We start from the raw sequence: 10,768 nt of genomic DNA on the forward strand, positions 1-10,768 counted from the left end.
AGTTTCTTTTCAGTTGCCAACTCCACTCCATACATCTATATGGGGAGGTACAAGCTCCAACTCGGTTTTACAGTGAAAACTGCAGGCACTTCAAACCGGCACTAGGAAACAGACTGAGAAACCACAGTAAGTGTTTCTCCTGCAACCCGTTCCCTTTGTGCTAGATGAACGAACGTCTCTCCACATGCTCAGTTCTGAGAGACAAGTGTGTGTGAAAGCCGTCCTTCACCTAGCTTGAAGGGAACACAAAGTTTCTTTTCAGTTGCCAACTCCACTCCATACATCTATATGGGGAGGTACAAGCTCCAACTCGGTTTTACAGTGAAAACTGCAGGAACTTCAAACCGGCACTAGGAAACAGACTGAGAAACCACAGTAAGTGTTTCTCCTGCAACCCGTTCCCTTTGTGCTAGATGAACGAACGTCTCTCCACATGCTCAGTTCTGAGAGATAAGTGTGTGTGAAAGCCGTCCTTCACCTAGCTTGAAGGGAACACAAAGTTTCTTTTCAGTTGCCAACTCCACTCCATACATATATATGGGGAGGTACAAGCTCCAACTCGGTTTTACAGTGAAAACTGCAGGCACTTCAAACCGGCACTAGGAAACAGACTGAGAAACCACAGTAAGTGTTTCTCTTGCAACCCGTTCCCTTTGTGCTAGATGAACGAACGTCTCTCCACATGCTCAGTTCTGAGAGACAAGTGTGTGTGAAAGCCGTCCTTCACCTAGCTTGAAGGGAACACAAAGTTTCTTTTCAGTTGCCAACTCCACTCCATACATATATATGGGGAGGTACAAGCTCCAACTCGGTTTTACAGTGAAAACTGCAGGAACTTCAAACCGGCACTAGGAAACAGACTGAGAAACCACAGTAAGTGTTTCTCCTGCAACCCGTTCCCTTTGTGCTAGATGAACGAACGTCTCTCCACATGCTCAGTTCTGAGAGATAAGTGTGTGTGAAAGCCGTCCTTCACCTAGCTTGAAGGGAACACAAAGTTTCTTTTCAGTTGCCAACTCCACTCCATACATATATATGGGGAGGTACAAGCTCCAACTCTGTTTTACAGTGAAAAATGCAGGAACTTCAAACCGGCACTAGGAAACAGACTGAGAAACCACAGTAAGTGTTTCTCCTGCAACCCGTTCCCTTTGTGCTAGATGAACGAACGTCTCTCCACATGCTCAGTTCTGAGAGATAAGTGTGTGTGAAAGCCGTCCTTCACCTAGCTTGAAGGGAACACAAAGTTTCTTTTCAGTTGCCAACTCCACTCCATACATCTATATGGGGAGGTACAAGCTCCAACTCGGTTTTACAGTGAAAACTGCAGGAACTTCAAACCGGCACTAGGAAACAGACTGAGAAACCACAGTAAGTGTTTCTCCTGCAACCCGTTCCCTTTGTGCTAGATGAACGAACGTCTCTCCACATGCTCAGTTCTGAGAGATAAGTGTGTGTGAAAGCCGTACTTCACCTAGCTTGAAGGGAACACAAAGTTTCTTTTCAGTTGCCAACTCCACTCCATACATATATATGGGGAGGTACAAGCTCCAACTCGGATTTACAGTGAAAACTGCAGGAACTTCAAACCGGCACTAGGAAACAGACTGAGAAACCACAGTAAGTGTTTCTCCTGCAACCCGTTCCCTTTGTGCTAGATGAACGAACGTCTCTCCACATGCTCAGTTCTGAGAGATAAGTGTGTGTGAAAGCCGTCCTTCACCTAGCTTGAAGGGAACACAAAGTTTCTTTTCAGTTGCCAACTCCACTCCATACATATATATGGGGAGGTACAAGCTCCAACTCGGTTTTACAGTGAAAACTGCAGGCACTTCAAACCGGCACTAGGAAACAGACTGAGAAACCACAGTAAGTGTTTCTCCTGCAACCCGTTCCCTTTGTGCTAGATGAACGAACGTCTCTCCACATGCTCAGTTCTGAGAGATAAGTGTGTGTGAAAGCCGTCCTTCACCTAGCTTGAAGGGAACACAAAGTTTCTTTTCAGTTGCCAACTCCACTCCATACATCTATATGGGGAGGTACAAGCTCCAACTCGGTTTTACAGTGAAAACTGCAGGAACTTCAAACCGGCACTAGGAAACAGACTGAGAAACCACAGTAAGTGTTTCTCCTGCAACCCGTTCGCTTTGTGCTAGATGAACGAACGTCTCTCCACATGCTCAGTTCTGAGAGATAAGTGTGTGTGAAAGCCGTCCTTCACCTAGCTTGAAGGGAACACAAAGTTTCTTTTCAGTTGCCAACTCCACTCCATACATATATATGGCTAGGTACAAGCTCCAACTCGGTTTTACAGTGAAAACTGCAGGAACTTCAAACCGGCACTAGGAAACAGACTGAGAAACCACAGTAAGTGTTTCTCCTGCAACCCGTTCCCTTTGTGCTAGATGAACGAACGTCTCTCCACATGCTCAGTTCTGAGAGACAAGTGTGTGTGAAAGCCGTCCTTCACCTAGCTTGAAGGGAACACAAAGTTTCTTTTCAGTTGCCAACTCCACTCCATACATATATATGGGGAGGTACAAGCTCCAACTCGGTTTTACAGTGAAAACTGCAGGAACTTCAAACCGGCACTAGGAAACAGACTGAGAAACCACAGTAAGTGTTTCTCCTGCAACCCGTTCCCTTTGTGCTAGATGAACGAACGTCTCTCCACATGCTCAGTTCTGAGAGATAAGTGTGTGTGAAAGCCGTCCTTCACCTAGCTTGAAGGGAACACAAAGTTTCTTTTCAGTTGCCAACTCCACTCCATACATATATATGGGGAGGTACAAGCTCCAACTCGATTTTACAGTGAAAACTGCAGGAAATTCAAACCGGCACTAGGAAACAGACTGAGAAACCACAGTAAGTGTTTCTCCTGCAACCCGTTCCCTTTGTGCTAGATGAACGAACGTCTCTCCACATGCTCAGTTCTGAGAGACAAGTGTGTGTGAAAGCCGTCCTTCACCTAGCTTGAAGGGAACACAAAGTTTCTTTTCAGTTGCCAACTCCACTCCATACATATATATGGGTAGGTACAAGCTCCAACTCGGTTTTACAGTGAAAACTGCAGGAACTTCAAACCGGCACTAGGAAACAGACTGAGAAACCACAGTAAGTGTTTCTCCTGCAACCCGTTCCCTTTGTGCTAGATGAACGAACGTCTCTCCACATGCTCAGTTCTGAGAGATAAGTGTGTGTGAAAGCCGTCCTTCACCTAGCTTGAAGGGAACACAAAGTTTCTTTTCAGTTGCCAACTCCACTCCATACATATATATGGGGAGGTACAAGCTCCAACTCTGTTTTACAGTGAAAACTGCAGGAACTTCAAACCGGCACAAGGAAACAGACTGAGAAACCACAGTAAGTGTTTCTCCTGCAACCCGTTCCCTTTGTGCTAGATGAACGAACGTCTCTCCACATGCTCAGTTCTGAGAGATAAGTGTGTGTGAAAGCCGTCCTTCACCTAGCTTGAAGGGAACACAAAGTTTCTTTTCAGTTGCCAACTCCACTCCATACATCTATATGGGGAGGTACAAGCTCCAACTCGGTTTTACAGTGAAAACTGCAGGAACTTCAAACCGGCACTAGGAAACAGACTGAGAAACCACAGTAAGTGTTTCTCCTGCAACCCGTTCCCTTTGTGCTAGATGAACGAACGTCTCTCCACATGCTCAGTTCTGAGAGATAAGTGTGTGTGAAAGCCGTCCTTCACCTAGCTTGAAGGGAACACAAAGTTTCTTTTCAGTTGCCAACTCCACTCCATACATATATATGGGGAGGTACAAGCTCCAACTCGGTTTTACAGTGAAAACTGCAGGCACTTCAAACCGACACTAGGAAACAGACTGAGAAACCACAGTAAGTGTTTCTCCTGCAACCCGTTCCCTTTGTGCTAGATGAACGAACGTCTCTCCACATGCTCAGTCCTGAGAGATAAGTGTGTGTGAAAGCCGTCCTTCACCTAGGTTGAAGGGAACACAAAGTTTCTTTTCAGTTGCCAACTCCACTCCATACAAATATATGGGGAGGTACAAGCTCCAACTCGGTTTTACAGTGAAAACTGCAGGAACTTCAAACCGGCACTAGGAAACAGACTGAGAAACCACAGTAAGTGTTTCTCCTGCAACCCGTTCCCTTTGTGCTAGATGAACGAACGTCTCTCCACATGCTCAGTTCTGAGAGATAAGTGTGTTTGAAAGCCGTCCTTCACCTAGCTTGAAGGGAACACAAAGTTTCTTTTCAGTTGCCAACTCCACTCCATACATATATATGGGGAGGTACAAGCTCCAACTCGGTTTTACAGTGAAAACTGCAGGAACTTCAAACCGGCACTAGGAAACAGACTGAGAAACCACAGTAAGTGTTTCTCCTGCAACCCGTTCGCTTTGTGCTAGATGAACGAACGTCTCTCCACATGCTCAGTTCTGAGGGACAAGTGTGTGTGAAAGCCGTCCTTCACCTAGCTTGAAGGGAACACAAAGTTTCTTTTCAGTTGCCAACTCCACTCCATACATATATATGGGGAGGTACAAGCTCCAACTCGGTTTTACAGTGAAAACTGCAGGCACTTCAAACCGACACTAGGAAACAGACTGAGAAACCACAGTAAGTGTTTCTCCTGCAACCCGTTCCCTTTGTGCTAGATGAACGAACGTCTCTCCACATGCTCAGTTCTGAGAGATAAGTGTGTGTGAAAGCCGTCCTTCACCTAGCTTGAAGGGAACACAAAGTTTCTTTTCAGTTGCCAACTCCACTCCATACATATATATGGGGAGGTACAAGCTCCAACTCGGTTTTACAGTGAAAACTGCAGGAACTTCAAACCGGCACTAGGAAACAGACTGAGAAACCACAGTAAGTGTTTCTCCTGCAACCCGTTCCCTTTGTGCTAGATGAACGAACGTCTCTCCACATGCTCAGTCCTGAGAGATAAGTGTGTGTGAAAGCCGTCCTTCACCTAGCTTGAAGGGAACACAAAGTTTCTTTTCAGTTGCCAACTCCACTCCATACAAATATATGGGGAGGTACAAGCTCCAACTCGGTTTTACAGTGAAAACTGCAGGAACTTCAAACCGGCACTAGGAAACAGACTGAGAAACCACAGTAAGTGTTTCTCCTGCAACCCGTTCCCTTTGTGCTAGATGAACGAACGTCTCTCCACATGCTCAGTTCTGAGAGATAAGTGTGTGTGAAAGCCGTCCTTCACCTAGCTTGAAGGGAACACAAAGTTTCTTTTCAGTTGCCAACTCCACTCCATACATATATATGGGGAGGTACAAGCTCCAACTCGGTTTTACAGTGAAAACTGCAGGAACTTCAAACCGGCACTAGGAAACAGACTGAGAAACCACAGTAAGTGTTTCTCCTGCAACCCGTTCGCTTTGTGCTAGATGAACGAACGTCTCTCCACATGCTCAGTTCTGAGGGACAAGTGTGTGTGAAAGCCGTCCTTCACCTAGCTTGAAGGGAACACAAAGTTTCTTTTCAGTTGCCAACTCCACTCCATACATATATATGGGGAGGTACAAGCTCCAACTCGGTTTTACAGTGAAAACTGCAGGCACTTCAAACCGACACTAGGAAACAGACTGAGAAACCAGTCAGTGTTTCTCCTGCAACCCGTTCCCTTTGTGCTAGATGAACGAACGTCTCTCCACATGCTCAGTTCTGAGAGATAAGTGTGTGTGAAAGCCGTCCTTCACCTAGCTTGAAGGGAACACAAAGTTTCTTTTCAGTTGCCAACTCCACTCCATACATCTATATGGGGAGGTACAAGCTCCAACTCGGTTTTACAGTGAAAACTGCAGGAACTTCAAACCGGCACTAGGAAACAGACTGAGAAACCACAGTAAGTGTTTCTCCTGCAACCCGTTCCCTTTGTGCTAGATGAACGAACGTCTCTCCACATGCTCAGTTCTGAGAGATAAGTGTGTGTGAAAGCCGTCCTTCACATAGCTTGAAGGGAACACAAAGTTTCTTTTCAGTTGCCAACTCCACTCCATACATCTATATGGGGAGGTACAAGCTCCAACTCGGTTTTACAGTGAAAACTGCAGGAACTTCAAACCGGCACTAGGAAACAGACTGAGAAACCACAGTAAGTGTTTCTCCTGCAACCCGTTCCCTTTGTGCTAGATGAACGAACGTCTCTCCACATGCTCAGTTCTGAGAGATAAGTGTGTGTGAAAGCCGTCCTTCACATAGCTTGAAGGGAACACAAAGTTTCTTTTCAGTTGCCAACTCCACTCCATACATCTATATGGGGAGGTACAAGCTCCAACTCGGTTTTACAGTGAAAACTGCAGGAACTTCAAACCGGCACTAGGAAACAGACTGAGAAACCACAGTAAGTGTTTCTCCTGCAACCCGTTCCCTTTGTGCTAGATGAACGAACGTCTCTCCACATGCTCAGTTCTGAGACACAAGTGTGTGTGAAAGCCGTCCTTCACCTAGCTTGAAGGGAACACAAAGTTTCTTTTCAGTTGCCAACTCCACTCCATACATATATATGGGGAGGTACAAGCTCCAACTCGGTTTTACAGTGAAAACTGCAGGAACTTCAAACCGGCACTAGGAAACAGACTGAGAAACCACAGTAAGTGTTTCTCCTGCAACCCGTTCCCTTTGTGCTAGATGAATGAACGTCTCTCCACATGCTCAGTTCTGAGAGACAAGTGTGTGTGAAAGCCGACCTTCACCTAGCTTGAAGGGAACACAAAGTTTCTTTTCAGTTGCCAACTCCACTCCATACATATATATGGGGAGGTACAAGCTCCAACTCGGTTTTACAGTGAAAACTGCAGGAACTTCAAACCGGCACTAGGAAACAGACTGAGAAACCACAGTAAGTGTTTCTCCTGCAACCCGTTCCCTTTGTGCTAGATGAACGAACGTCTCTCCACATGCTCAGTTCTGAGAGACAAGTGTGTGTGAAAGCCGTCCTTCACCTAGCTTGAAGGGAACACAAAGATTCTTTTCAGTTGCCAACTCCACTCCATACATCTATATGGGGAGGTACAAGCTCCAACTCGGTTTTACAGTGAAAACTGCAGGAACTTCAAACCGGCACTAGGAAACAGACTGAGAAACCACAGTAAGTGTTTCTCCTGCAACCCGTTCCCTTTGTGCTAGATGAACGAACGTCTCTCCACATGCTCAGTTCTGAGAGATAAGTGTGTGTGAAAGCCGTCCTTCACCTAGCTTGAAGGGAACACAAAGTTTCTTTTCAGTTGCCAACTCCACTCCATACATCTATATGGGGAGGTACAAGCTCCAACTCGGTTTTACAGTGAAAACTGCAGGAACTTCAAACTGGCACTAGGAAACAGACTGAGAAACCACAGTAAGTGTTTCTCCTGCAACCCGTTCGCTTTGTGCTAGATGAACGAACGTCTCTCCACATGCTCAGTTCTGAGAGATAAGTGTGTGTGAAAGCCGTCCTTCACCTAGCTTGAAGGGAACACAAAGTTTCTTTTCAGTTGCCAACTCCACTCCATACATATATATGGGGAGGTACAAGCTCCAACTCGGTTTTACACTGAAAACTGCAGGAACTTCAAACCGGCACTAGGAAACAGACTGAGAAACCACAGTCAGTGTTTCTCCTGCAACCCGTTCCCTTTGTGCTAGATGAACGAACGTCTCTCCACATGCTCAGTTCTGAGAGACAAGTGTGTGTGAAAGCCGTCCTTCACCTAGCTTGAAGGGAACACAAAGTTTCTTATCAGTTGCCAACTCCACTCCATACATCTATATGGGGAGGTACAAGCTCCAACTCGGTTTTACAGTGAAAACTGCAGGAACTTCAAACCGGCACTAGGAAACAGACTGAGAAACCACAGTAAGTGTTTCTCCTGCAACCCGTTCCCTTTGTGCTAGATGAACGAACGTCTCTCCACATGCTCAGTTCTGAGAGATAAGTGTGTGTGAAAGCCGTCCTTCACCTAGCTTGAAGGGAACACAAAGTTTCTTTTCAGTTGCCAACTCCACTCCATACATCTATATGGGGAGGTACAAGCTCCAACTCGGTTTTACAGTGAAAACTGCAGGAACTTCAAACCGGCACTAGGAAACAGACTGAGAAACCACAGTAAGTGTTTCTCCTGCAACCCGTTCGCTTTGTGCTAGATGAACGAACGTCTCTCCACATGCTCAGTTCTGAGAGATAAGTGTGTGTGAAAGCCGTCCTTCACCTAGCTTGAAGGGAACACAAAGTTTCTTTTCAGTTGCCAACTCCACTCCATACATATATATGGGGAGGTACAAGCTCCAACTCGGTTTTACAGTGAAAACTGCAGGAACTTCAAACCGGCACTAGGAAACAGACTGAGAAACCACAGTAAGTGTTTCTCCTGCAACCCGTTCCCTTTGTGCTAGATGAATGAACGTCTCTCCACATGCTCAGTTCTGAGAGACAATTGTGTGTGAAAGCCGTCCTTCACCTAGCTTGAAGGGAACACAAAGTTTCTTTTCAGTTGCCAACTCCACTCCATACATCTATATGGGGAGGTACAAGCTCCAACTCGGTTTTACAGTGAAAACTGCAGGAACTTCAAACCGGCACTAGGAAACAGACTGAGAAACCACAGTAAGTGTTTCTCCTGCAACCCGTTCCCTTTGTGCTAGATGAACGAACGTCTCTCCACATGCTCAGTTCTGAGAGATAAGTGTGTGTGAAAGCCTTCCTTCACCTAGCTTGAAGGGAACACAAAGTTTCTTTTCAGTTGCCAACACCACTCCATACATATATATGGGGAGGTACAAGCTCCAACTCGGTTTTACAGTGAAAACTGCAGGAACTTCAAACCGGCACTAGGAAACAGACTGAGAAACCACAGTAAGTGTTTCTCCTGCAACCCGTTCCCTTTGTGCTAGATGAACGAACGTCTCTCCACATGCTCAGTTCTGAGAGACAAGTGTGTGTGAAAGCCGTCCTTCACCTAGCTTGAAGGGAACACAAAGTTTCTTTTCAGTTGCCAACTCCACTCCATACATATATATGGGGAGGTACAAGCTCCAACTCGGTTTTACAGTGAAAACTGCAGGAACTTCAAACCGGCACTAGGAAACAGACTGAGAAACCACAGTAAGTGTTTCTCCTGCAACCCGTTCCCTTTGTGCTAGATGAACGAACGTCTCTCCACATGCTCAGTTCTGAGAGATAAGTGTGTGTGAAAGCCGTCCTTCACATAGCTTGAAGAGAACACAAAGTTTCTTTTCAGTTGCCAACTCCACTCCATACATCTATATGGGGAGGTACAAGCTCCAACTCGGTTTTACAGTGAAAACTGCAGGAACTTCAAACCGGCACTAGGAAACAGACTGAGAAACCACAGTAAGTGTTTCTCCTGCAACCCGTTCGCTTTGTGCTAGATGAACGAACGTCTCTCCACATGCTCAGTTCTGAGAGATAAGTGTGTGTGAAAGCCGTCCTTCACCTAGCTTGAAGGGAACACAAAGTTTCTTTTCAGTTGCCAACTCCACTCCATACATATATATGGGGAGGTACAAGCTCCAACTCGGTTTTACACTGAAAACTGCAGGAACTTCAAACCGGCACTAGGAAACAGACTGAGAAACCATAGTAAGTGTTTCTCCTGCAACCCGTTCCCTTTGTGCTAGATGAACGAACGTCTCTCCACATGCTCAGTTCTGAGAGACAAGTGTGTGTGAAAGCCGTCCTTCACCTAGCTTGAAGGGAACACAAAGTTTCTTTTCAGTTGCCAACTCCACTCCATACATATATATGGGGAGGTACAAGCTCCAACTCGGTTTTACAGTGAAAACTGCAGGAACTTCAAACCGGCACTAGGAAACAGACTGAGAAACCACAGTAAGTGTTTCTCCTGCAACCCGTTCCCTTTGTGCTAGATGAACGAACGTCTCTCCACATGCTCAGTTCTGAGAGATAAGTGTGTGTGAAAGCCGTCCTTCACCTAGCTTGAAGGGAACACAAAGTTTCTTTTCAGTTGCCAACTCCACTCCATACATCTATATGGGGAGGTACAAGCTCCAACTCGGTTTTACAGTGAAAACTGCAGGAACTTCAAACCGGCACTAGGAAACAGACTGAGAAACCACAGTAAGTGTTTCTCCTGCAACCCTTTCGCTTTGTGCTAGATGAACGAACGTCTCTCCACATGCTCAGTTCTGAGAGATAAGTGTGTGTGAAAGCCGTCCTTCACCTAGCTTGAAGGGAACACAAAGTTTCTTTTCAGTTGCCAACTCCACTCCATACATATATATGGGGAGGTACAATCTCCAACTCGGTTTTACAGTGAAAACTGCAGGAACTTCAAACCGGCACTAGGAAACAGTCTGAGAAACCACAGTAAGTGTTTCTCCTGCAACCCGTTCCCTTTGTGCTAGATGAACGAACGTCTCTCCACATGCTCAGTTCTGAGAGACAAGTGTGTGTGAAAGCCGTCCTTCACCTAGCTTGAAGGGAACACAAAGTTTCTTTTCAGTTGCCAACTCCACTCCATACATATATATGGGGAGGTACAAGCTCCAACTCGGTTTTACAGTGAAAACTGCAGGCACTTAAAACCGGCACTAGGAAACAGACTGAGAAACCACAGTAAGTGTTTCTCCTGCAACCCGTTCCCTTTGTGCTAGATGAACGAACGTCTCTCCACATGCTCAGTTCTGAGAGATAAGTGTGTGTGAAAGCCGTCCTTCACCTAGCTTGAAGGGAACACAAAGTTTCTTTTCAGTTGCCAACTCCACTCCATACATATATATGGGGAGGTACAAGCTCCAACTC

Source organism: Vicugna pacos, unplaced genomic scaffold, assembly GCF_048564905.1.
Source record: "Vicugna pacos unplaced genomic scaffold, VicPac4 scaffold_66, whole genome shotgun sequence".
Taxonomy (NCBI): Eukaryota; Metazoa; Chordata; class Mammalia; order Artiodactyla; family Camelidae; genus Vicugna; species Vicugna pacos.